Source organism: Canis aureus, chromosome X (assembly GCF_053574225.1).
Source record: "Canis aureus isolate CA01 chromosome X, VMU_Caureus_v.1.0, whole genome shotgun sequence".
Lineage (NCBI taxonomy): Eukaryota > Metazoa > Chordata > Mammalia > Carnivora > Canidae > Canis > Canis aureus.
The window spans coordinates 5,359,322-5,386,655 of record NC_135649.1 but is presented as its reverse complement, the minus strand read 5'-3'; the positions used below and the strand labels follow the sequence as shown (position 1 = coordinate 5,386,655).

General features: G+C 51.5%; 1 long non-coding RNA gene across 8 annotated transcripts in view; it reads left to right on the top strand.

Moving 5' to 3' along the window:
- LOC144308084 (uncharacterized) overlaps positions 1-27,334 on the top strand; it is a 293,749-nt gene that overhangs the window by 248,514 nt on the left and 17,901 nt on the right. For 4 of the 8 annotated variants that reach the window (XR_013374724.1, XR_013374713.1, XR_013374720.1 and 1 more), the window contains one exon: positions 19,511-19,607. The exons of 2 other annotated variants lie outside the window; for them this stretch is intronic. This is a non-coding gene — a long non-coding RNA (uncharacterized LOC144308084). Of the gene's footprint in view, positions 1-14,660; positions 15,170-19,407; positions 19,608-27,334 lie in introns of those variants that run through there. 2 more of the 8 variants (XR_013374716.1, XR_013374725.1) reach the window with 2 other exon arrangements.

Genomic DNA, 27,334 nt, shown 5'->3' with positions numbered 1-27,334 from the left:
TCTACCCAGAGCTGCTCTCACATGTTTAGACCTTTGTTACAGCAGCACCTCACTTCTCAGCACCAATTTCTTGATCTGTTCGGACTGCTGTAACAATATGGTAGAAAAAAAAAACAATATGGTAGACCGAGAGGCTTAAACAACAAACATTTCCTCCTTCCAGTTCTGGAGGCTGTGAAGTCTAAGATCAAAGCCCCAACAGATTTGGTGTCTGGTAGAGTCCACTTCCTGATTCATAGACGGCCATCTTTTCGCTGTGTCCTCATATGACAGAGAGGCCAGGGAACTCCCAGGGGTCTCTTTGATAAGGACACCAGTCCCATTCATGAGGGCTCCACCTTCATAACCTAATCACCTCCCAAAGGCCCCACCTTTTGATACGATCACCTTGGGAGTTAGTTAGGTTTCAACGTATGAATTTTATTTTTTTTAAGATTTAGTTATTTATTGGGCAGAGAGAGAGCAAGCACAAGCAGAGAGAAGGGCAGAGTGGAGAGCGAAGCAGGTTCCCCGCTAATCAGGGAGCCTGATGTGGGGCTCAATCCCAGGACTCGGGATCATGATCTAAGCTGAAGGTAGATGTTTAACTGACTGAGCCACCCAGGTGCCCCCCAACATATGAATTTTAGAAGGACATAAATCTTAAATAGTAATGATAAGTATTGATTCATGAAACTTTTGTTACACTTTATACTGATTTGTATGTGTATTTGTATTGGGTGTTGATGCAAAATATATTTCTTACTATAAAAATGCTTGAGGAGCGCCTGGCTGGCTCAGTTGGTAGAGCATGCAACTCTTGATCTCAGGGTCATGAATTCCAGCCTTACATGGTGTACAGATTACTTAAGAAATCTTTAAGATAAAAAAAAATTTTTAAAGTAAAAATGTTTGAAGTTATCAGTGTATCCAAATAAGCCATTGTGCACATGGGGAAATTGAGGCCCAAAATTTGGGACATGACATGGTTAAGGTCTTATAATGAAGAAGAACAGAAAAGCATGAGAATCAACAAATGGTGTCCTGACCTGAGCCCATGTGTTCCAAGCTGGCTGTTGGGCTGTGTGGCAATAGCCACCTAGGACTCTAAGATCTGACGCTACCAAGGAAGCTCAAGATATCCTAAAAAAAATCCTAAGCACATCTTAGAGGAACAAAAGTTGTTTTTACTGTGGGTTGGACTTTTTAGAGTGCCTTCAAGTACACAATACAGTATCAGTAATCATTTTACAATGTATATATGTATCAAAACATCAAGTTGTGCACCTTAAGTATAAACAATTATTTGCCAATTATACCTCAACAAAGCTGAAGAAAAAAGTCAACAAGCACTCCTGACTGGCTCGGTTCAATGGAGCATGCAACTCTTGATCTCAGGGTTGAGTTCAAGCCCCACATTGGATGTATGGATTACTTAAAAAAAATTTTTAAGTCACCAAAAAGACTATATTCACTTTTGGGTAGCAGTCACAAATGCAAAGTAATTTTACTGTTTAGAGGATGCTGTATTTTTGTATGTTTCTTCCTGCCCATCATCCACTCTCCTGGCCTCTAAACTCTCTTTCTTTTGGGATGTCTCCACACCAGTCAAGGTTGATTGAGTTAAAGCAGCATGGCCAAGGGGATATAGAATGACTGGTTTACCAGAGGATGGGATCTGCTGCCCAGGAGGGGGGCTGGTGGAGGGCTCTAAGCATCAGGTATTGAGTTTGGAGTCACCCAGGCCAAAATCAGGAGGGAAAATGGGGCAAGGGCAAAAACAAGAGCAAACAGGTACTTCTATCTCTCTGACCACATCCAGCCTGGGTACCATGGGTGACCGGCAAAGGAAACTGGTGCCCCTCACCTAGAGCTGCCACACACTTGACCCTGCTATAGGACGGAGGCTGGAAGGAGCTGAGACAGCTATGGGATTAGGACCCACCCCTGTCAACAAGAGGAACCACCGGATAGGACTCTGTGTGCAAGCTGCCACAGCACTGGCTTCTACTTCACTTATGTTTTCCAAAAGTCATTCGATTCACATGTGGTCCCCACTGACCAAGACCTGTACCAGGAAGGGGTTCTGGGCACTGAAGCACTGGTTCCATTTGACTGGCATGAAACAAAGCCATTGTTTTTAACTATGTAGTGCAAGAAACAGCAGGAGCTAGAAATCTAGGAAACTCCAACATCCTGAGACTGGCTGTGTGTTTGTTCCAGGGCCTGATTTGGGGGGGGGGGGGCAATGACAGCCTTGCACTCTTAATGTTTCCCCCCTCAGGGACTTCACATCACCTTGTAATCTGTGGGTTCAGGGCCTCATCTGCCTATAGATACAGGGTCCCAAGAATGTTAATAAGCCAGACACACAGTTCTTGCTCCTACGTGTTCACTTAGGTTTCTGCCTCACTCCCTGTGAGGGACTGAATATTTGTGTCCCCCAAAATCATATGTTTAAGCCCTACCTCCCAGTATGAGGATATTTGGAGGTGCCTCCGTTGGGAAGTAATTAGATTTAGACGAGGTCATGGGGGTAGAGCTGTGTGATGTAACTAGTACCCTTAAAGGAAGTGGGAGGGACCAGAACCCTTTCCCTCTCTTCACCATGTAAGGACGCAGCAAGATGGTAGCTATCTGCGAGCTAAGAAAAGGGCCCTCAACAGGAAGCAAATCTGCCAACACCTTGATCTTGGATTTCCCATCTCTAGAACTATGAGAAATATTTATTATTTAAGCCACCTAGTCTGTGCAAATTTGTTACAGTATCCTAAATTCACTAATACAACCCTTGAGTATTTCTGGAAATTCCCAAAAGAGCTTTTGTTAAAGTGTTCACAAACGTCTACTTATCACCACCTTCTTTTTCTCCAGAATTCATTCCCATTTGTTGATATCTGCTGCCCAGGGAGTCCTGTAGAGAAACCACACTGGTACCCGGCCAGAGGCCATGCCAAGGGTTTGATCCTGATGCTGCTCAAACTGCTCACACCTCCTCATGTCACAGCAGACTTGCGTTCTAGCAGGAAAGGTGGAACAACCCTGACTCTCTATCTTGGGCACATTTTGTTCTCTTGGCTCCGAGATGCAAGGTACATTGGGCCCAGAGGCCACAGGTCTCTCTACTGAGCTGTAATTCATGCTGCTCTGGACAAACTCTTTGCTCCTGGGATTCACAGTCTCAGCCAGCTAACTCCTCCACCCTATTTCTACCACCTGGTGACCCCACTAGGCCTCAGGCCTGTGAAATGCCTCCATGTTCTGCCTCTGCATATCTGGGGACTATTTCTGAATACTTTAAGCCTCTTGGTAACTGTCTTGGGCTTTGTGAGTTAATCTACCCACTCATCCCCTTTCCTGATCTCAGCCCTCCATAGAAAGAATGTCTCTCTGCCCCTCACTCACAAGGAAAGTGGTCCTGATTTCCTCCTCACATCCTTCCCTCCACTGGAATGGAAATCCATCCCAGGTTCTCAGGAGGGACATCCCCCCACTCAACACTGTTCATCCTTTTCCAGATGGGAACATAAAAGTTCTAAGTCTTTATGCCCCAACCATGGGCCTGGCTGTTCTTATAACCTTCTGACAACTTCATTTAGAAAGGGAAAAACCTGCCAGAATGATGCACACTATGTTGAGTGGTATCCACTAATTGGTCAAATATGAGCATTCCATATATTGTGCTACAGAAGATAAAGGTTGTCCTGATAAGAAGAGTGTCTTGCAGACCCTGGTAGTGAGGCCTCACAAGAGATCATCAACAGGGGAGTGAGGCAGTTCACAAAATGGCCTTCTTAAAACAGTGTCTCCTAGAGAAATGATGGCAACTTTCTTTCCATAACAAACCAATGTTACTGAAACAATACTTATTAGCACAGCCCATCTCTTGTGCCCTCTGCATCCCATTCCACATTGCCACCGGCTGTCATGCTCATCTCTTTAAAACTTGGCCTCAGTTCAAATTACAGCAAGATATGTTCCAGAACAGAATGTCTGTAGTTGCACAGGCCAGCGGCACTCACTTACGCGAAAGATAGGATCTGAGTTCAGGTCTCCATTCTCTACTTTCTGATCATGATGTGTGGTCATGTGGGATACCAGGTAAGTAAGTCAGCCTTCTAGGTTGCAATTGGACAGACATATGGAGTAAGGAAACTGGGGGACTGTAGGAGGCGGTCCTCTCCTCAGCCAGCTCCTACTGCATGGAGCACTTGTGTGTGTGTGTGTGTGTGTGTGTGTGTGTGTGTGTTGGAGGTAAGGCACTTACAGTGACTCCTAAGGTGCTTGTCACCACTATCTGAAGAATACCAGCTGCAGACAGCTTCTTACATGGCCTCAGAAGAGGTGGGAGTTCTTGGGGGAATCCTTGCCTGAACAGGTCATGACTGCATAGTGAAGGGTGTTCCTGGGGCCTGGTTTCTGTCCAAGGATTCCTATAACCCTATCAGGGGTCACTCTCCCAAGGTTTCAGGTGAGGGGCAAGCCTAGGAAGCCCCTTTGGAGCTGGCCTTCTAACTCACTGCTTTCCCCTCATTGCTGTGGCCAGATGTCATTAATGTGCCCCCTAATAAAACCCTTGCTAGATGACTGTAGTCATTAGGTGTTAGCACTATCTAGCAATTTCCTTGGGCTACTAGCAGACAATTGTCCAATGTATGCAGCTCAAAATACAGACCAGCAGAATGACTTAGTGGTCAAGGGGTGCTCTGACATCAAAATGGACATTCCACCAAGGGCCTCCTGCCTCCCTGGACAAGAAAGTCCCTTCAAAGTTGCTTCCTTCATGCTAACATTTCCTACCCTTTGTCAAAACAAGTTAAAAATATAAAGGCAGAGGTGTTCCTGGCTAGCTCAGTTGGTAGAGCATGCAACTCTTGATCTTGGGGTCATGAGTTCAAGCCCTGCATAGAGTTTAAAATAAATAAATAAAATAAAAGGAGAAAAAATTAAAAGGTAGAAAAAAATTTAAAGTAAAATAAGCTAGAAGACAACACCCTAAAAGGAGAGTGGATTGAGTGGTAAATGGTGTTGACGACAAAGATGAAGGCCAGCAAAAAATGCCCACAGGAGGCCCAAAGTGGTAGGTAACCAGAATTGTGGGGGGCAACTGCCCTGTGGCCAGCCAGTGCCAACCTATATTCCTGGCAGGGCTCCCAGAGGTAGTGTCCAAGTCTTGGGAACTACACACACCCCAACCTGAGCTTTGAATGGCTGCCCCTTCAGATACAACTCTTGTGCTTTGGATGACACAGTGGCTCTGGGGTCAACAGATCTCTCCTGTCATGCAGATGAAGGGAAGCACTTCTTGAGAGAGTCTTCCTAATTTCATCAACTATGATTCCCCTGGGTGTCTTTGCCCTGAGATGTGCCCTAAGCTAGCACCCAGAGTTCCACTTGGCTCCACTGCCCATGGAACGACCAGTCTAATGGGGATACTTTTTCCTCCCAATTTTATTGAGGTATAGTTAACAAATAAAGTTGTAATGTATTTGAAGTGTACAGTGTGTTGATGTGACATACTTAGACGTTGTCAAAGGATTCCCACAACTGAGTTAAGTAACACATGCATCACCTTACATATTGACCTATTTTTTTGGGGGGGGGGGATGTAAACACTGGATTTCTCCTCACCTGGCAAAATTCAGTTATACCATCCAGTGTTATCAACTACTGTCACCGTGTTTTACATGAGATTCTCAGACCTTATTCATCTTAAAACTGGAAGTTTGTACCCTTTTACCAACCTCTCTTCATTTTCCCCCACCCCCAGCCCCTGGGAACCACTTTTGTGCTCTCCATTTCTGTTTCTATGACTCTCACTTTTCTCCTCTCATTTTCATGTAGTCTAGCTTGTCCACCATTCCCTTATGCTTCGTGTTTCTCACACCATGTTTAAGAAATCTTTCCTTACCCTTAGGTCATGAAGATGTTCTCCTTTATGATTTTCTGGAAGCTTTACAGGTTTGCCTTTCACATTTAAGTCCTCAATCCACCTGGTCTTGATTTTTGTGTGTGATGGGAAGTAGGGGCCCTATTTCATTTTTTATCCATATGGACACCCAGTTGTCTCTGTACAATTGACCATGAAGACAATTCCCTCCCCACTCCTGTGCACTGTCTCTTCTGTCATAAATCAGACTTTATCTGTGCATGGGGCTGCCTTCTGGCTCACTCTTCTATCCCACCAGTCTATGTACCAAAACCACAGAATACAGATGTTTCTCAACGGACCCAGGCTGCGTTCATTAGGGATTCGAAGACTAAAGGTTGGGCGTAGCCACGTTAGTAAGGATCTAGAAAATCAATTGGAAAAGCCTGGAGTTGGCACAGGAGGCAAAGGGTTCCTTAGCACGTCAGGGAGCAGAAGAGATTCTTAGGAGGATGGAGAGTCAAGTCAGGTCTCAGCATGGGGGCATGAGACTGAGAAAAGAACACGGGGGTTATTGGAATGTTCAAGACTGAGATCACAGGGGCCTAGATGGAGGAGTGGAAACAGAAAGGGAAGGATGTGTTCAAGAGGCATTGAGAAGATGATGCTAAGCTTTCTAGCCTAGAAACTGAGAGCTGATTCTGGTTTGTGAAAGAGGCCCATAAGGTAGTCGGGGGGTGGGGGGTTGTTTTCTGCTCTTCACTCCTGAAAGTTCAGTTGGTTTTCCAGAGAGCCCTAGTGGTCCTGACTGTGCACAGACCTCTTGAGCCAGACTGTTGAGCACTGACAAATTCACCACAGTCACTCGTGGCTTTGGGCTTTGGAGGTTGAAGGGAGACTTTGAGTCATATTCAGGCCCCCTTGGGTGGTCGAGTCACTTTGCATTCTGAACTCAGTTGGAACATAAGGACATCCTAAAACACCGTTTGATAAGTAAGCAACTGCCTTCCCGATGGCAAAGGTCACCCAGGTTAAAAGAAGAGTAACAATAAAAATAGTGACCAAAACTAAAGGAGAAACTAATTTTTTAATAATAAATTTATTTTTTATTGGTGTTCAATTTGCCAACATACAGAATAACACCCAGTGCTCACCCCGTCAAGTGCCCCCCTCAGTGCCCGTCACCCAGTCACCCCCACCCCCCGCCTTCCTCCCCTTCCACCACCCCTAGTTCGAAGGAGAAACTAATTTAAACAACAATGACAACAACCACTCAGTTAGCCCTAGGCTAATTCATGGAACACTACAAAACATATCTAATATTGAGGGGCACTTGGGCTGGCTCAGTCGGTAGAGCCTGTGACTCTAGATCTCGGGGTTCTGAGTTCCAGTCCCACGTTGGGGGTAGAGATTACCTACAAGGAGGGAGGCAAACCATAAGAGACTCTTAACTCTAGGGAACAAACTGAGGGTGGCTGGAGGGGAGGTGGGTGGGAGGTGGGTGGGAGTTAATTCCACCTCTAACTGGGTAACTGAGTGATGGGCACTAAGGAAGGCACGGGATGTGATGAGCACTGGGTGTTATCTGCAACTGATGAATCACTAAACTACCTCTGAAACTAATAATACACTACCTGTTAATTAAATTGAATTTAAATTAAAAATGTCAAAAATTAAAAAATATCTTAAAAAAAATAAAAGGTATATTGAATACTTGGTAAATGCCTGAAATGTTCTTTTTTTCTGTTGGCCTAGTCTGTTTAAATGCATGGCAACCTTCCTTGCCATCTCCTACCCCTGCTGATATGTGCCAATGCTTTCAGATCTCATAGTGTTACTGAAAAGCCAAAAGCATATTTACAGAGACTGGATGTGTATAAAGAGCAGATAAATCAAGTCTCTTGAGAAAATAAAGTCCCACAGCAGATTATATATACTGTAAGAAGACTAAAATACTGTTTGCAACTCAATTACACCACCTATTAGATTTTTAGAAAGAGACCATTCACATTTTAGGTCATAAAACCATTCCCTTAATCCCCTAAACATCAAATAAAATTAAGATTTAAGATAAAAGCCACTTGGTTAACAATGATATGAAAAGCGTTGGCAAGTAATTAAAAGGGATTTGGCAATATAAGAACCAACTAATTCCAGCATATATTTAACAAAGAATTGGGTTATGGGAGGAATTGGTGTTTACTTTTTCTTTTTCTATATGACAATGTAAAAGCCTCTCATCCTAAATACTGCTGATACTTGTGGTGAAATCAGAGGTGCCGGGGGAGCAAGTCTTTGGTGTGAGGGGCCGGATCAGTAAGGCTAAGCCCCTGGAAATGTCTTCCCCTGAAAGCCAGCCAGAGTCCCCAGCCCAATGAAGCCAAACCGTGGCACGGGACACGAAGTTGTTATCCTGAATTTCTCCTTTCTTCCCTGGCCTGAGAGGCATTCTCTTCTCCGGGGCCTTGGGAATCCTACGCTCAAGCCACCTAGCTTGCAAGGGTAGAAGCCTTGTTTCAGAAAAGCTAAAGCTGCAAGTGTCCTGAGCCTAGATACCCCTCCCTGTCATTCATTCACTCGTCCCCTCACTCATCCATTCGTCCACACACATATTTACTCATCCCCTCACTCACTCATCTACACAGTTATCCATTCATTCACTCACTGATTCATTCATCTGATCACTCACTAATATTCACTCACACATTCACTCATTCATTCATCCTCTCACTCATTCATATTCACTCATTCACTCCTCCACTCACTTACCCATTCATTCATTCATTCATTCATCCAGTCACTCACTCATCTATTCATTCACACATTCATTCATTCATCCTCTCACTCACTCATCCATTCACTCATCTACTTGTTCACTCATCCGTTTACTCACACACACACACACACACACACATACTCTCATCCATTCACTTGCTCACGCATTCATTTACTTGCTCATTTCACAAGTGTTTCTTGAGTGCTTGCTGTATGCCTGATGCCAAGAGGGCTGCAGAACATACCAGGCCTTGGCCACTACTGTCAAAGAGCTGATTCCTAATGAGAGACAGAAGAATAAACAAAGTAACCACAACACAGGGCAGAAGAAAATAAGGGCAATGTGGAGGTCAGAAGAGCCAGGGTGTTCAGGAGAAGTTAATTCCACCTCTACAAATCTACCTCATGTTCTTCTTTCCTTTATTGCCTCTCTTGGCCACTAGAGCGTCAGCTCCATGAGAGAAGAGACCTTTATTGGCCTTGTTCACTGCTATAGCCCACTGCCTGCCACTCGGTGGGTGCCCATTAAGATTTATGTTGAATGAATGAGTATATTGTGGGGGAAGGAGGGAGAAATGTGATGGAGGTCTCTTTGGAAATGCTTCACAGAAAAGGGAATCCCGGAGATGGGCCATGAAAAATGAAAAGGGTCTTGGCAGACAAGCAGAACTGACAGGCACCTTGGCCTGAGGGGTTAGCGGGAGCGATGGCCCAGGAGCTGGAAATGGCCTGCCATACTCAGGGAACAGAGTGGTCCTACACAGAGAAAGGAATGTGGCACACCAGGAGAATGGTGCCAAATACGGCTGGGGCCGAAGCAGCAGGAGGACGTGCCGGGTGCTCTCCTGCATGTGTTGGGGTCTAGAGAAAGAAAGTTGATATCCACTTACTGAAGAAGCTGCATGCCCAGTGGGCCCAAGACTTGCAGCCTGGGAGACCGCAGAAGAGCTCTGATTCCCTCTCCCAAGTACCTACCGAGCACCTACTGTGTGTGCAAGCAAAGACCAACACAGAAGAAACAACTAGTAGCAGAAGCCATAATAGGAAGGGCCCTGGCAGGCGAGGAGGCAGGGGTGGGCCCCAAGCTGGGCCTCCCAGTCTGGCTGTCAGGCCCGTGATGGGGACAGGCCAGCTGATCCCCAAGGGCCCCTGCAGGCTTGACATTCTGGGACTCTAATTAAAGAAGGGAAAACTTCATTCCAGATATCTGGGGAAATCCTAGGGTTCAATTTCACCTTCCAGAGCTGGCAGTTCAGCTGGCACTGGGGCAGTTAGAAGAAATGGAATGGAAATCCAGAGAGCCTGCATCAGCCTAATTGTCTCTCAGAAGACTTGTTTGCTTCTAGATGTCAGCAACTCTTTTAGGAATGCACAGCAGCAGCCTTTTCACAGGCAAGGGGCTGCAGTTTGGTTTCTGATCATTTCTTTATACATCATGAAGAGGATGGGTCCCATAGGCCATGAGGAAATCAAAGATCCAGATCCTTCCAAACCTAGCTTCCAAGAAATCAGACAGGAAAGGTAGAGCCGTAGTCCAGTGGAACACAGGGTCACTGTTGTCATAAAGACATCTCCGTTCTCATGGAAGTCGATCCCACAGGCAGCTTAGAGGGAAGCCCCTATTCCAGAAGGCTCAGCTGGGCTGTCCCCTCTGGGCCAGTGCAGCTGGGGCCTGTGAGAGGCACATGTGTCACTCCTGACATGGAAGCTATGCCTGCACAAAGAAACCAGCTTAGAGAGAAGGGCTGCAACCAGTGAAACAACTACTTACTGGGAAATCTCCAGAACTAGTCATGAGAAACAAAATCAGTACACACCTCACACAAGCTCTAGTTGCTTACTTCCGTGGTCTAACTCAAGTTCGGTACCTAAAAAATGTGAGCACTGCATGGTCCAAGGTAGACACCCATCCTGGGGAGGCCCAACAAAGCCACTCAATGTGTTTAAGGTTGAAAGTAAAGGCTTCCCATCAGTACAGGGGGATATGAGGTGAGTGCGTGGATGGGGGATGGAGGAGGCCAAGCCCTGAGAGGAGTTCAGTCTTGGCACCTGCTACCTGTGGCACCTAATGGGAAGCAGAGGTGTGGCCGGCCCAAAGGAACAGGGTAAGATCTATCCATGGAACCAAAGATCGAGGAGCCCATATGTTGTTCTGGAGGACGGGCCAGGGGAGGAATTAGGAAGGCTCCAGAGACCGAGGAACTCCCTTCAGGCATTTCCTCAGTCGTATCTGTGTGTGTGTGTGTGTGTGTGTGTGTGTGCATGCATGTGTATGAGGAAAGGTGTGGAAGCTCAAGTTTGGTCATAGGCTGTTGGAGAAGTTTAAGGAATATCCAGGTGGACATGTCCAGCAGACTGTTGGACATGCAACTCTGGGCTGAGGGACAGGCGGGTGGGGAGCCCTGCTGGGAGCCCAGGGGCGAAGACCCCTCACCCACCCTCCACCTCCTCCTTGGTTGCCTCGGCCACCAGGTCCCTCAGGGGGTTTGGGGTTCAAGCAAACCCCTGTGGAGCCCCGCAGCCCCCATCTGGGCCTTCAGGCCCCCGCGCTGGCCTGGGGCTGGGGTCCTGCGGGGCCTCGCTACCTGCCCTAAGTGGGACCCAGGGCCAGGGCCCCGTGCCGGGCTGGCCTCTCCCTGCCCCCCACCCCTTCCCCGGGCCTTCATCCCCAGGCTTGTCCTGTGGAGGTCTCACTCTCCAGGGCCGGCCCTCTGCCCCGTGGCACCAGCTGGCCGTCCGAGGAGGCCCAGGGGAGGGCTCGGTAAGGATGGGGCCCGGGGGCTGAAGCCCTGTCCCTAAACCCCCCCCCCGACAGCCTGGGAGGGAAAGGGGCAAGGGGGAGGGAGGCAAGGGGCAGGGAAAGAAGGGAGGTGGGAGGGCACCCCGGCTTTCCTGGGCACCCACTAGAAGAAGCCCCCTCAGCCAGCACCAGGGCCAACTCAGGATGGGGGTAGCTACTTCGGAGACGTGTCCTGCGCTCTGGAGGGCCATGTGCTCAACACATGCCATCTTCAGCAGGTGCCCCGGGTCAGCAGACCAGGCCAACCGAGTCCCTGATGAGAGAATCTCCCAGCGGCCCCAGCCTTGGACGGTTGCTCCTGGGGGTCTCGGATGGGGCTTCTGGGTCCTCTAGGACCACAGGTGCCTGGGGAGACCCTGTAGAGAGCCCTGGCCAAGGACACAGGGACCCGGGCTGGCCCCGACTTGCCTGTCGCCTTGGCCACAGCCCCTGCCCCCTGGGGGCCTGGTCTCCCCACCAGTCAGCGGCTTGGCCAGGGGACCTGGCTGACCTGAAGGGCCCTGCCTATCCCTCCCCCGGGCTCTGAGGGACCGGCAGGCTCAGGGCTCCAGGCTCCAGGCATGCCAGTCCCCCTGAGCCACCCCTCCAGGCCTGTCACCACTCCCGGGACAGAGCGCTCCCTCCCACTGTGGGGCTGATAGAGTGTCATCCCCAGCTCATCCTCTCCCCACCCAGGGCAGTGCTAGTTCAGAGCTCCTCTAGCCCACCCAGCATGGGCTCCTGGGGCTGAGGGTCGGTTCCTGGGCAGTGTCCTTTGCTTGTTTTCTGCCTCTTGTTCATATTATTTTTAGCCCACTTCACCGGGCTCTCTCTGGCCTCGGCAAAATGGGAGCGTGCCCAGAGAAACTGGTGAGCACATTAACCATGGAGGCAGGCAGAGGGTCTGCTGAGGGCCTGGGAGGCCATCTGAGAAATTGTTTGACCAGCTTCATCTATTTATTAGTGTGCTTGGAAACTGCTATTTATATTTTAACCCTCCAGGGACAGCCATGAATCTCTGGATACAAAGAGTTGGTATATGTCCAGCCTTGAAAGTAAGAAATAATCAGTAGTTACAGACCTCTCCAAGACTGCCAGGGTGGGAGGCTGTGGACAGTGGGGCCCTGAGTGGAGTGCCCTGAGAGGAGCTGCTGGGGGCTCTGGGTGGCACCACTCCCCCACCCCCTCAGCTGGCGGGGGGTGGGGTGGAGGGGGTTGGCCATTCACAGTGACAATGGATATAAGCAAAGGGCAGAATAAGCTGGAGCCAAAGTCAAGGCCAGGGTTCCTTCCTTCCGTGTAAGAAGGTGGCATTCCCAGGCCTCGAAGCCCCCTCTCCCCTCGCCCCATCCCTGCAAGTGTCTGCGGCCAGCCCCACGCCCCGCCTCTGAGCAGGTGCCAAGTGCCCTGGGCCAGCTGAATCTGCCCTGCTCCTACCACTGCCTCCCCAGAGGGGCTGACAGATGGCACTGAGGCCACTGAGGGGTCAGAATCCTGCCTCCAGCACAGCCCAGGCTCAGGGCCCCTGCCACACCTCGGACCCTCGATTTTGAAGCAGGCTGAGAAAATGCGTAATACGAAGACTTTTCCACCCAGAGCTGTTTGGGTCTCAGACGCCCCGGTGTTTGGTCTGCTATAATGGTGATGTTTTGGGATGCTTATCCATAAGCACTGTAACAATCTGCTGTGACCCACTTGTTGTTTGGGGAGCACTGGCTGCTGTCTGTGCGGCTTGCTAACGGGAGACAGTTTAAGGACGTGTGTAGACATAACTGAGTTCTTCCTAGAGCAAGACTAGTTCGTGGGCATCTCAGAACTTAACAGGAGAGAAGCTCCTGAAACCCGGCAGCCCCCTCCCACGAGGTCTTTTTGTCTGGCTCATGGCACCCAGCGATGTGCATTTCAATTCCTGGCCCAGGGAGTGGTTTTCTGGGGGGTCTGACAGCTCTGATGGTCTCGTTTGCCAAGCACCTTGCATTCCTGGCACCCTGAGTCCTGCCCACCCCGGGGCGTACACTGGCGCTGGAAGGGAGGAAGCCCCCACCCGGGCCCAGCCACCGCGCCTGAGTAGCTCAATTAACACGTGGAGCCCAGAGTTTAAGGCAAAATCTACATACATCATAATCTAAAAGCAAACATTTGTCTGTGATAGCTCTAATTTATGCATAGAATCAGTTTACTGTTTGCGTTTTAATTATTATTATTTTTTTGAATAGCTTGGTGGCAGAAAACCAAAGCCTGCTGAGTTTTATATTATACTCTGTGGCTTATTTGCTGGTGTGTTTCTTTCCACCCAAAACATCTCATTAATACAGGTAATCGAGATACTTTATGTTGCAACCTTTCATGCTCATAAAACAAACTGAATGAAAATGTAGCTAATCTGTAGAGCAGCTTTTTCTCCCTTTTTTTTTTTTCTTTTGTGGTCTCATCAGACAAGTTGGCAAATCCGTGGTGAGAGAGTTAGGCTGAAATAAGAAAATGAACTAAATTCCCTGCAGAGGTCCGGTCAGGGAGTTTTACTGGCCCCAAAGACGTGAGGTTCCACGAGGGTTCCCTTAACACGACGCCCAGGAGAGGCACTTTTTTTCTTTTGGCCTTCGTTTCACAGAGTGTTTGCCTGAAGAGAGGTCCTTTGGGCCCCAACAAGTTGGGTGAGGACCCAGGGGCCAGGCGAGGGGGTCAGAGGCCACAGGCCACAGGCCATAAAAGCCACGGGGCGGAGCAGAACCAGCTCCCGCAAGCCCGAGGCCCACCTTCTCCCCCGCGGAGCCTCCTGCACCTGCCCTGGGAGCTGCCTTTCTTCCGAGCATCCCGGCCTCCTTGGCAGGCTGCTGAGTCCAGACAGGCTATCTCTGAGGCCCCTCTGCTGGCCAGACAAGAAGCCAGGAGGTGATCTAAGAGCACCCGACTCCATATCCTTGCTTTTGGGCCTCGGTGGCCCGAGGAAACTCCTCTGGGACCTCAGCCTAGAGCTTAAGGCTCTTGGAGGTGCCTTGGAAGTAAGAGAGGGCGCTGGCGGAAGAGGAAGGCTCTAGGGCCCAGCCCCGCGCATCTGCGCATCTTGGGGCTTTGCAGAAGCATCTCCCCTCCCTTCTGAGCCCTGGCCCTGTCACTTCCCCATGCCTGCTTTGGCTGGGGACCCAAATCCCCAGGAAACAAAGAGGCTATTTAGGTGCAAACATCCCTAATGAATAAAGAAAGGAGAGTCACTTGCCAGATTATTGAAAGCAAGTTGTCTAAACCATTTCTCTTTAGCCTGCATGCTGGCCCCAGGGGCCCTGTAAGGCTCAGAGCAGCCCTCGAAAGCCTGTCTCCAGAATCCCTCCTGGAACCAGTTACCTGCAAAGGAGCAATGGCCAAGCAGCGTGCAAAGGTGCCTGCCTCCCGGGAGCAGCTGTGTGCCCAGGCTCTTCGCAGCCAACAGATGCTACACCAGCCTCGTCACTGGGGCGCTGAGGCTGAGGAAGCGGCCACAAGGGACTGGCGACTCCTTGGACATTTCCTGAGGGGCGGCCAGGGTCACTGCTGCCGGCCCGGTGCTCTGCCTTGGACCACGCGTGGCTGGTCAGGAGCCAGGTGGCTTAGAAGCCGCGTTGGCCTTGAAGGGAGTCTTCCAGTGTGGCCTTGGAAAAGGCTGGGGTAGAAAGGAAGAATCCCAGGGCGGGGACTCGTTTCCTTGTCTGCCATTCCTCCCTCAACTCCAGTATTAAAACGTTTTGCAGACTCCACGTAACAGCTAGCGACGCTTTTATTATCTGTCGCTCAAGGAACACAGAAGGGCCAGGCGTCGTCTAAAGATGCAAGGCGGGTCCAGCCCTGGCCAGACAGTGTTCCGTGTGCTCGTGGCCCTGTGACCGCGTGGCCGTAATGCCCCCGTTCATTTGCCCGGCCAACGTTTCCTGAGTGCCCAGGATGTGCCCAGGCTGTGTCCAATGCTAGGCCCCAAGCCACAAGAGAGACGTGGCCCCTGCCCTCGGTGAGTGCACAGTCTACCGGGGGAGGCAGATGAGAACCATACGCAATCTTTGAGAAAGTACCCCTGGGCTGGAATCCGGGTGGCAGCAGGTTCGTGCTCCCTGCGAAGGTGCTAAGGAGAGAATCCTTCTGCACGTCGTTCTCAAGCTTCTGGTGGTGCCTTGGTTCATGGCTGTGTCCCTCCAGCCTCTGCTCCCCAGAAACCCCCCTCCCCCCCATCTTCACAGGCCATCTCCTTCTTCTCTGCATTGCTCCTCTTCTTAGGACACTTGTCATTGGATTTAGGACCCACTCAGATAATCCAGGATGAGCTCAACTTGAAGTCCTTACCTTGATTACATCTGCAAAGACCTTTTTCGGATCACACTCACAGGTTCCAGGTGGATATATCTTTTGGGTGCCACCGCTCAATTCGCAACAGTATGAACATAGGGGTCTTGGGAGCACACAGCATCTTGGAGGCCAGTGCTCCCCAGAGCTGGCTGCTACTGCTGTCACGCTTGAGCAGGTCCTCCTGCCACATGGGACACATGAATTCCAGTGTGGTGGATATTGGAGTCTGCATTTCCTCTGAGTTGCTTATTTCTCTCTCCCAACCACAAAGCCTCCCTGGTCAAGTCAGTAAATAAAGAAAAGCAAAAGAGAGAGAAAAGAGAAGAGAAGAGTCTCATGAAGGATGTATATATTCCTCCGTTCAGCCACCACAGGTGTTTTCCCAAAGGCCAGCTTGCCTCTTGCCCTTATAAGCCTTTGATGGCTCCCTAGTGCCCATGAGATACTCCTGAGCTGCTCGGTCTGGCCCTCAGCATCAGGTGGACCTAGCCTACCTCTCTAGCTGTCCTCTCCCCACTCCCCCACCCGTCCTCACGCACATCCATACCCCATACCTGTCCCCTTCTTCCCCAGCATACCCCGGCCTCCTCTGTCCCCAGACCTCTGCTCACTTCTTCCTCACCTGAAATATTTTCCACACCTGTTTGCTTTCGTTCCACCTGTCCAGGTTCAGCTCAAACCCAGCACTTTCTAGAAGCCTTCCTAGCCCTGCAGAGCTGAGAAGGATTCCCTCTGCCCTAGTCCCTTCCTGAGGGTCCAAGGGTCCAAGGATCCATATCAGGGTGGCCAGTTCTCCTGACTAGGAGTCTCTACCCCTGGGGGATGGGGCTGACCTTGCCTTCCAGTCCCTGACACCTCGCACCCAGTCAGATATGCAATGGATTTTTGCAGAAAAAAATTGAAGGGGATGGGTGCATCTTGTTGCTTCTTCCATTGTTTAGTCGGCAAGAAAGTAAGCCAATTCCAAGGGAGGGGAAGAGGTAGGAAAACCAGGTAGGATAGAAGGGGTCCGGAGTCATCAAGCACAGCAGATGGAGTCCAAAGCTCTTGACTCCTGCCCTGGCCTCGCCTGCTGCCCCTTTTCTGCAGGATGCCCCCAGTCCAGAATCTCTCAGGCACCCCCCACCTTGTCTTGGCAAAGTGGTCTTGGCACGGGGACTTAGGGTTCTATCTGTTGACACCTGAGACGAGTGTAGATACTGCTCGGACTGCCCAAGGCTGTGCAGAAGTTCCCCCAAGCTCCCCTCCTGCTTTCTCCTTGTTTCAGCTAAAGCCATCCTCTTCCTCTCTGCTCCTCTGGCTGCTGGAACGTAAGCTCCACTCCAAGGCCCTGGCTAGACATCATACCCAAACCCTGACTCAACAGCACCCCCAGACTCTGTGCCCAGAACCCCCCTGACAGGCCCTCCTTCTCCTGATGAACAGCTCCCCAGGGAGCCGTCATCAGCCGCCCCCTTGTGTCCCGCCCACTCAGGGACTTGCTGGTCCTGTCACCAGCCTCTGCACACCTGCTCCCATGGGAGCATCAGCTCAAGGGCTCCATCTCACTGTCACCACAGTGTGGGGAGGGGACAGAGCATGAACTCCGACATCAGCCCTGGGGTCACATCGTGGCTCTGCCCTCTACTTGCTCGTTACCCTGCTCTAAGCATCAGTGCCCAATGAACTCGTTCATTCCCTCCCTCAATACAAAAACCTTTATGGGTGCCAGGCACACTACAGGCTAGGGATCCAGGGTGCGAGGGGGGAGGCGAGAATAGAAACTCACAGCTTGGTCTTGTGAGGCAAGAGGCATGCAAATAATAATGATAAAAGGAGGCCGGGGCTATAATGTGGCCCCCCCCCCCCCCCCCGTACTGTGCTCTGATGTGACTGCAGAGCTGCTACCAATTTCCCACTCTCAAGCATGATATTATAGAAGCACAGTGAAGAGCTAGGGGCTAGAGAATTCTGCAGTTGCAATAGAAAGTCATTTTTCCTGCAAGGATTTCAATAAGAAGGATTTTTTTTTTTGGAAGAATAACTGTGGGTGTATTTGGCTATGGCAAGCTTAGATAATCGGCTGTTCTAATGGTCAGAACAGACACGAACATCGCAGAGCCCATCCCCCGCGGCACAGAAAGCCAAAGTCAAGTCTCTGAACCACCAAAATATTGTGTGTCTGTGTCCCGGATTTTAAGATGCTGTGACGGCTAAGATGCAAATAATCTGATTGGAGTTTTTCAGGAAGAAATAAAGCGACAGCAAAACTACATTCCAAGTGGCCACAGATAGTGGCGAGTGCCACAGCATTTATGCGTGAGAAGGCACGGGCTCTGAAAATTCCCTTGGGGGTGCACCCCCCACCCACAAAGGTCGGGGCCCTGAGGTGCCACCAGCCTCTCCGCTAGCCCAGGGCCTCATCTACCAGTCACAGGAGACACTGTCGCCCTCTCCCACCTCCACCTCCCAACTGCTATCATAACCGGTCGCAAGCTGCGTGATGCCACTCTGCATCCTAGCCATGCTTGGCTTTTCCGTCCCATGGGAGTCATGACAGGAGACATGCTCACGTGCACAGGGGTGACTCGGGGCCAGGAACAGTTTCATCCTCCACCCCCGGGAGGGGTCCGAGGCCTGGACCGCTGGAGCAGCTGACACATGGCAGGGAAGCAGGCAGGGCAAGAACAATATTTAGCCAGAGAGCTGACAAGATTGGTGGTTGACCGGCTGTGGGGAGAAAAGAGATCTGGGAGTGCCCAGGTTTCCGGGCAATTGCTGAGACATGCACCCCAGGAGAGAGGGAAAAAAAGGTGCCAGGTAAGATAACTGCAGGGCCGGATCCACCAGTGCACGGAGTGGGTGCTGAGGTGCCTGCTTTCCTGGGAGCCAGCTCCGCAGGGTTTGGGGAGGAGCCCGGAGGCTCAGAGTTGCTGGGCTGGGCTGGCCAGGGGGCATCTCCGCGGGGCCACCTCTGGGCCATCTCCTCCGGGTTGGAAATTCCTCTTCACTTTCCTGAATCCATCAGCAGCCCAGCAAGTGCCCCCGAGCCACTCTGATCTTCCAGGCCTAAGGCGGCTGTGCAGTCCCACAGCCTGGGCCCCCCCACCCCCGCCAGGGTCCCCGGCCCTGCACCCCGGGGCCAATGGAAGGGTCCCCTCTGCCCTCGGCTGATGCTCCGAAGTGTTAGCTTAGGGACTGGTGGTGGTTTCTGGTCGGTTCTTTCTTCTCCCTCCTCTTTCCCTCTGCCTCTCCGAGGAGCGTACACTGGCTTCCTGTGGCTGCCCTAACAAATGACCCCAAACTTGGAGGCTCAAAACAACAGAAATGTATTCATTTATGCAGAAATGTATGGATGGATGAGTGAGTGGATGGATGCATGGATGGATTCTCTCCCAGTTCTGGAGGCCGGAGTAGAAATCAAGGTGTCTGCAGGGCCCTGCTCCCTCTGAAGGCTCCGAGGAAGAATTTCCCATCACCTCTTGGTTTCTGGTGGCCCCCAAAGGCCCTTAGCTTGTGGCTGCATCCCCCAATCTCTGCCCCCAGCTTTCCAGCCCCTTCTTCCCTGTGTGCTTTAAATCTCCTTCTTTCCCTCTCTTATAACGCCTGTCATTGGGTTTAGGGGCCTCCTGGATAATCCAGACCATCTCATCTGGAGATCCTTCACTTCATTGCATCTACACAGACCCTTTTTCAAATAAGTTCATGTTCACAGGTTCCAGGCAGGCGTATCTTTTGGAGGCCACCGTTCTACACACCATAGTATGACTATTAGGATTCCCTGTCAACCCCAAGGTCACAGGCCATGTCCCCCACAGGACACTCAGAGCCAAGTGCCCACAGCCACGCCAGGAAGCAAGACCACAGCTTGTTCGACTCTCGAGTAGTCATCGGGAAAGCGGCCCTGGAAGTCAGGTGAGAGGGAGACTCTTCCCCTGTTTTCAGCAGGTGTTGAGAGGGCATCTGCCATGTACCAGTGCGTGTTGCTGGGGCCCTGAAGGAAAGGCCCCTCCAGGGAGCCACTGGTGTCTTGGGCTCCTGCTCCTGCCTTTGGGGCTGCCCAGACTCCTCCTTGGGGACTCTCTCATTGTCCTATTGGGGCCAGAGGCACATGCCAGCCAGAGGCAGCAGGCCCCAAAGCACAGAGGGTCCCCACCCTGACCCCAGGACGAAAGACCCCGGAGGAGTACTACCCTGTCACTTCAGGCCACTTTACTGAGATCTGCGGGCCAAGGTGTGCCTGAGCCAGTACGAAGCGAAGCGGCACAGAGCGGGATGTGGAGGCGTTTTGCGACCTGCAAAGGGCCCTGCAGGAGGCATTCATTGAAATGCGGGGCCATTCCTCCCACCTGTGTGGCCAAGGGGCCAGGACTGATCTGTCTCAGGCCTAGGATGGGGCTAACCACCGCCCCTCCTGCTGGGAGGGCTGGAGGTGGAAGGCACTGGGAGGGGAGCCCATGCGAAGCTTGGCCCCCTCAACTCATTTCTGAGAAGTAGTGATGGAACAGAACATGAGAAAGACCATGTCTTTCACCAGAGGGGGGAGGGGACAACCCAGTGACCAATTTCGGTGATTAGCTGCAAGAAGAGGGCCCTTTATTCCAGGCGTGTGTATGCCTTTTAATTTCCTCTTGTGGGCTCCTGAGGGGGCCCGGTAACCATGCAATTGGTATTCCTCGCAGGCCTCAGAGGATGCGGGCACTCTCTCGGAGACGGCTCCAGGTGGTACCGAGTGCCACCTGCACTCCCCGCTTCCCCATTAAGTGCTCCGCACAAACCTGCCCTGGGCAGGGGAGGGGAGGTGGCGGGCGGGGACTGGGTCTGCCCAGGGGCTCGAGCGGGTCTCCTCCCGGTCTGGAGGCAGCGGTGGCAGCAGCAGCAGCAGCAGCAGCAGCAGCGAGGTCCGAGTTGAAGTTGGCACCTTCTAGCTTTGTGGGAAACAACATAAAAACGTACTATTAGTGGTAAAGGGACCTGGTCCCCTTAAGCAATTGAAGGCACACAAGTTACAAAGCAGACCAATTAAGGGCTGGTGATTTGCATTACAAGGAGACCCTTTGCTCCAGAAAAGGAGTTCTCCAGGGGCTGCTGTAGACGGAGCCCCAGGGGGCTTGAAGATTCCATTTGCTGTACCGGGTTTCTGCCCACAACTGGGCCGCTGGCTCCACACTCTGTGGTGTCCACCCCGCGCCTCTGTATGACTTCTGACCAGCCTACCGGGTCCAAGATGTGCCCCACGGCCTGGGCCCCGCCAGCCCCCTGGCCAGCATACTGGCCAGCATGCACACACCCCTTCTTTGCCAGGCCCTGGCAGTTTCTCCAAAACAGACAGTGTGGTTCCTCCCCGGGCTGGCACCTGGCTTAGCAGATGAACAGAGTGGCCAAGCGTGGGGGGGAGGGGGCTGAGCAGGGAGGGGGCTGGGGGGCTGCAGGAGTGGGGCATGGGACACCTGAATTTCTGTGCCCCTGAGCCACCTGCAAGTGGCAGGGCATGTTCCCTCTTTGAAGCCTTAGTGTCCACCCCTGTAGAACGAGGGCACTTGCAGCTTCTCCATTTCAGAAACTCCACCCCTGAGCTGGCGGGGTGGCCCTGGGGATGTCCTTGGCCTACTAAGTGGGAGAGGGACATTGCCCTGGGTCATGCCTAGACTAACAGTGACGGGGAAACATGAAATGCATCTGGAAAGTCGTTTCGAAATTGTGATGTTTACAGACGCTGGAGACATGGAGGGAGGGTGGTGGCCAGTGTCCTCCTAGAAAGGGCATCTTAAAAGTTACCTGCGCGCCATCTAAGCACTCAGATGGTCTGAAATCTAAAAGACGGTCTGAAAGCTCAGTGGGTGAGGTGGTTCACCGATCAGCTTGGCGGGCTCCGAGATGTTTCCAGTCCAGTCACTGCTCTGTGAAGAAAGCTCCTTGCCCTGCGGGGTAAAATTCAGGAAACAGTAGATTCCCAACATGCAAAGCTTGAGTGTCACAGAGCTTGAATGGACTGGAGATCAGAATGTAGTAGGGGCTTAAGAGAATGACTTGGAAGTGCCCACTAGAAATAGAATTTTCGAATAAGAGTTAATTTTGGGGGGCGCCTGGGTGGCTCAGTCGGTGAAGCTTCCAGCTCTTGATTTCCGCTCAGGTCAGGATGTCAGGTTCGTGGGACTGAGCCCCGCGCTGGGGGCTCCACACAGCACATGGAGGCTGCTTAGGACGCTGCTTAGGACTCTCCTTCCACCGCTGCCCACACCCCCCTGCTTGTGCATGTGCGCTCTCTCTCTCTCTCTCTAAAAAAATGGATTTTTCAAACTTGCCCAGGTTCTGGAACTCACAAAGTAAAGATGCTGGGGTTACTGGGGGTGGCGGTGGTAGCAGTGCTTTCTTTGTCCCTGCTCCCCCTCACCATTGCTGAGACTGAGCAGTTCGTAGACACTCTAAAGATGCAGACACCTGTCAAAGTTGTTCTGGCAAGTTCTGAAATCCAGGTGTCAACCAGGGGGTTGTCGGAGCTAGGAATGTGAGGGCTAAAAAATGGGCCAGGAAAAAAAGGCCAAGGAGGAAAAACAAGAACAGAGAAAGAAGCTCAGAGGAGGGGAGACCGGGAGGTGAGAGTGGAGAAGGAATGCTGTCAGTTCCTGGTGATTTTAATTTTCACATCGCCAAGTGCCACCCGGGTGTCTCCCATGACACTTTCCCGTGCCACTTACTGTGGCTCCTGGGAAGGACCTCAGGGAGGGAGGGAAGAGTGAGTTAGGGAAGAGTGTGGAAGGGAAGACTCTTCCCTCCCAGCCCGATCTGCCGATGTGCCTCTGTTAGGCCACAGAGGAAGGAAGAGCCTCCAAGAGTTGCCAAAGGTCTCCTCTCTCCGAGGGCAGTGGCTCATTTCCACGGCCACCAGAGTGAGAACACTGTCCCTAGCTGCCCTCCTGGACCGTGCTCACCTCAGTGCCACGGGGCCCGGAGTCAGACGGAAGCTGCCTTGGGTTGGTGGGGACACCCAGGCAGGGTTCAGGGAAGAAGGCAGTGCCGGAGTCCAGAAGTCACTGGTCCTGTCTGGGTCAGCAAGGGCCTGACTCTCCCAAACCCTCGGGCCAAAGGACATGCCACGGCCTCCAGGCTTCTAGTCCCTTCCTTGAAGGATCGGCAAGTCACACGCAGAGCCTCAAGCAAGGGACTTCCAGCCGGTGGCTTCCAGCAGCTTCCTGCTCCTGAACCACCATCGTCTCCCCCTGAAGTCCCACCATCCTTCGCCCCTGACCCACGCAGGCCCTGGGGAGGCTCTGCCTCCATCTGTGGGGGGAGCCCTGGCCTCTGCCAGCTTTGCCACTAGGCAGCCCTATCGGTTTCCCTCGGCTGCTGTAACAAATTACCACCTGCCTGGTGGCTTCCCACAAGGCAGATTTACTCGCGGACAGTCCTGGAGGGTGGAAGGCCACAGTTGGTCCCACTTGGCTAAAGTCCAGGTGTCAGCTGGGCTGCTTGCCTCTGAAGCCCATCAGGAGAGAATCAGTCTCCTCGCTCTTTGTGGCTTCATGGATGTGCGTCCCCGCTGTCTCCGCTTTTGGCATCACAGGCTCTTTCCCTGTCCTCTCTGCCCCTCCCCATGAGGATGCTTGTGATGGCATTTAGGGCCCACCCAGAGAGTCCAGGGGGATCTCTCCTTCTCGGGATCCTTCGTCATATCCACAGGGTCCCCTTTGCTGTATAGTATTCGTGGCTTCCAGAGACCAGGACACCGATCTTTGCGGAGGCCAGCCTGCCACACCAGGTGTGGGTCTCTGGGCAACTGAGTCAGCTCGCCTCTCTGACCCAGGCTTGTTTGCGGACCTCTTGGTTCAGGGAAGACGGCAGATGTTGGCACTTTAGAGACCTTCTAGTGAAGACTCCTGTAACTGGGGGCTGCTTCTTCTATGAAGCTGAGGGCCACTCAGTTGGGCCATCCCCGGCCTCCCCAGGTTTGCCTTGAGTGCACTCCAGGTGGAACTCGGCCCCCAGCCGACTGACTCCTTCTGCCCTGTCCCAACGAGTGACAGTGCAGACTGGAAGGTCCTTGGGTGGGTGGCAACCATTCTGGCTGTGATCCCAGGCACTGGCAAGTGATCATCTCAGTTGTCCAAACTTTCTCTTCCCAATGTGCCGTGGGGTGGTTCCAGGGAGATCCACATGGATATAAATAGGATCAGGAGTGCCAAGCCCTGTTTGTCCTCTGAGTGGCACTCAAAGCAGTCCGTGCTTGTCCCCTCTTTGCTGCCTTGGGACCCGGCCACAGCAGCAAGGCACAAGTGCCCCTTGGCATTGGTCCTATCCCGGGCCTCTGCCAGTTTCTGGTGGATGGGACCCAACCATCAGCCCCAGGGGCCAGGCTGCTGGTGGGGGGGTGGAGGAAGGTCACAGTTTGTCCTGCAGCTGATAGGAGGTAGATGAGGGGTGACAAAGGCTCCGAATGGAGACATTGGTAAAAAACCCCTGGGTGTGTGGCCACAGCTGGCTCCCAGAGCTTAGCGGAGGCCATGGAGATTACCAGCAAGCTTTTCAAGGGAAACAGTTGTCTCTTGACCCAAACCCAGGAAAGTCATATCTACCGCCACCTTGGTGGTGGTGGTGGGGAGGGATTGGGTGCTTCAGCTAAGCCTATGAAAAACTGGGAACAAAAAGACCCACTCTGAACTTGGCCTTCCCACCTGCTCATTGTACCAGCATGGACACGGGACCCTTGGGGAGTGGGTGGCAAAGAGGAGGATCGGTGGGGGGAATGTGGCCGCTATTCCCCAAGGCAGCCTGGCTTCCAAGGAGGTGGCTTCCACTTGGTGTGCTGCCCTGCCTGGTTCAAGTCTGCAGCCTCTTCCCGAAGGGCTGTGATGTCTTAGGAGCATCCCACGATTTCCCAGGGCCTTCTCCAGCCATCTGCGTGGCTGGGACGCCTGAAAGCCCCAAGGAAGGGTAGGATGGTGACACTCTTTCTATTTTATAGATGAGAGGATGGAGCCAGGGGGAACTAACTTACCCAGGTCTCTCTCTCTCTCTCTCTCTCTCTCTCTCTCTCTCTCACACACACACACACACACACACACATATGGGGAACTGGCAGCAGAAGCCCCCTTGCCCAAACTCAAATCTTGGGATTGCAGGCTCTGCACTCGAGGTACCTCTACCCTCTCTCTGAATGCAGGAGGCTACACAGCAATGTTGGCCAGGCATTATTAGATTATTCTCCTGTGTCCTTCTGAACACAGTTCCACGGCAGACCCTTAGGCACTCCATGGCGGCCCCGCTGCTTAGAAAGCCCACTCCACGTGCCATGCCAAATGACCTTGATGTAGGAATTGGTCACTCTGTTTCTCTAACAGGAATCCGAATGCACATTTTGCGTACCTATTTGCCTGTTTCCATTGGTCTTTGCTTTGTTTTTTCTTTGTGAACTATATAAGGCCCATCTGCACCAGTTACGGAACCTGAGCTGTAGATAGACACAGTCATGTCTCATGTTGGTGGCCTGACCCCCAAGGCAGGTAAGGATGCTAGAAATAAAATGACTCACTTCCATCAGGATTTGGGGGTGAGAAAGCAGCCCCCTCCCAAAGCAAGTTTAAGCATCAGTGTCCAGACACACCTTGAGGGATGCCAGGACACCTGGTCTGGGACCTGATTTAGTTAATTCCAGAGCAGCAGTTTACACACTGTGGGCAGGGACCCCTAAGGGCAGCTGCCTTTTCTATTCGCCTTCAACAACTGCACGGTGAGCTTTTTCTAGAGGCAGCACAGGGAATATCACAGCAGCCTGGATGCACGAGCAGATACAAGAATGCAGCCGTCTTCTGTTGAGCATGACATTGAAGAGATTTGCAAAAATGTAAAACGATGTCACTTTCCTCAGTTGTCATTTTCCTTTTTGGATAATATAATATTTATGTTAACATTCAATGGGTACATTATTGTTGTTTTAAAATGAGTTAATAGATAATTTAAAGTTTGCTCAGTCTAAATTCTGAAATTTGTAAATATCGAGAGAGAGAAAGAAAGAATCGTCATAACCAAGAGTCCTGTGAAGTCCTTGATAATTGTTGGAATGTAAAGGGACCCTGAGGCCAATAAGTTTGAGAACTGCTCTCCTTGAAATCAAGTGACACTCTCATTGGACATTCGGGGACACTATGTGGAGCAGGAAATAACCCAAGGCCTCCTGGTGCCTTATTGACAGAAACAGGATTCAATCCAGGTCTTTTGAGTGCCCAAGCCTTGATTTCCAGGGCATTTTTTTAAAAGCTTCAGCAACTTGGCTTGACGGCAAAGGCCTAGCTAAACCAAGGTTTCCAGGTATTTGAATCTCCAGTGAGTCTAAGCTCTCTAGCCACAAGGTAGAGGATTTTACTCCTCACACACCACCTTGAAGAGTTAAGGTAAGGAGAGAAACTCGCTTAGACCATGCGACGAGCCAGGGGCCTCGTAGAACCAGGATCGAGGCTTCAATTGCTCTTATACCAGGGACTCTGGCCAAGCAGAAGAGAGCCTCCCCAGGCCAACAAAAAGTATTAAAGTTAGTCAGGGCTCATCATTGAACTTTGCAGACTCTTGAAAAGGTTGAGTGCCCAGACATCAGCCGGCTCCCCAACCCTGTCCACAAGAGATTTCAGTTCCAGCTTACCTCCCATCTTCAAGTTGCTCCTGCACCTGCACAGAGTACCTGAAACCCAGGTAGTTCCCCTAACCGCCCTTGTTCTTTCATCACCATCCAGGCCACCGCGATGCAACCCGTGTGCACAGACTATTAAAAAGTGCTGTCTTCATGCTCCATGGGCCCTTCAATCAAACCCCATTTCTTTTATTTTAGTAGCACTGGTGCCCTTGTGTTATTCCAGACATCAGATTGTCTGAGCTATGGAATTGACATTCGTTCTCTATGAATTGATACTGGAAAGTGAGAGGGGAGGGGCTGTGACTTGGGTGCTGTTGGCGGGTGTTAGTAATGAAACCCCAGCCCTGCACTCGTTACACACAGTGGCTTTCAAACAAGCTTGACATTGCTCGCTGGTGCTCTTCCAACCCATTTGCAAACTGAGAAGGGAGCTGTTGAATCTTGCTTTGCAATAGACTTCTGCGGCATCCTTTTCGGGGAGTCTCCAATTTCCCAGTCCTGGCAGTGGGTCAGGTAGAGGGCTCAGCACTGCTGGGAGGGCTAGCCAAGGAAGGAAGGAGAGCAGGCTCTGGAGGAGGAGGGCCCCACAACTCTGCTCTTCACCCTCTCCCCGACACGTATCATTAACTATTAACCAAGAACCATCATTTTTGTGGATTTGTCACAATTGCCTTCTACAACTGGCTTCCTTGGTGCTGTGCTAATTATCCATATGTGCTCTGAGGCACATTTGTGAATGCCAATCATTTATTTCCAATTTACATAATCACGGAGGGCTGTTGATAACATAGAAATGCTTCGGAGTCAATGCATTAGCATTTGCCTCCAGATCATTTTACGCTCTGGCTTGACAAGTTCATTCCTCTCATAAATGAATTTAACCTTTTGCATCCCTGGAGCAGCCAGGGAAACTGCCCGTGTCTCTTCAAGGGCCATTTGTCTCACATGACGTCTCAAGTTAGGTGCTCTCTTGTGCTTAGAGGTTTCTTTTGCTTATATTCAAACCCCCCCCAAAAAA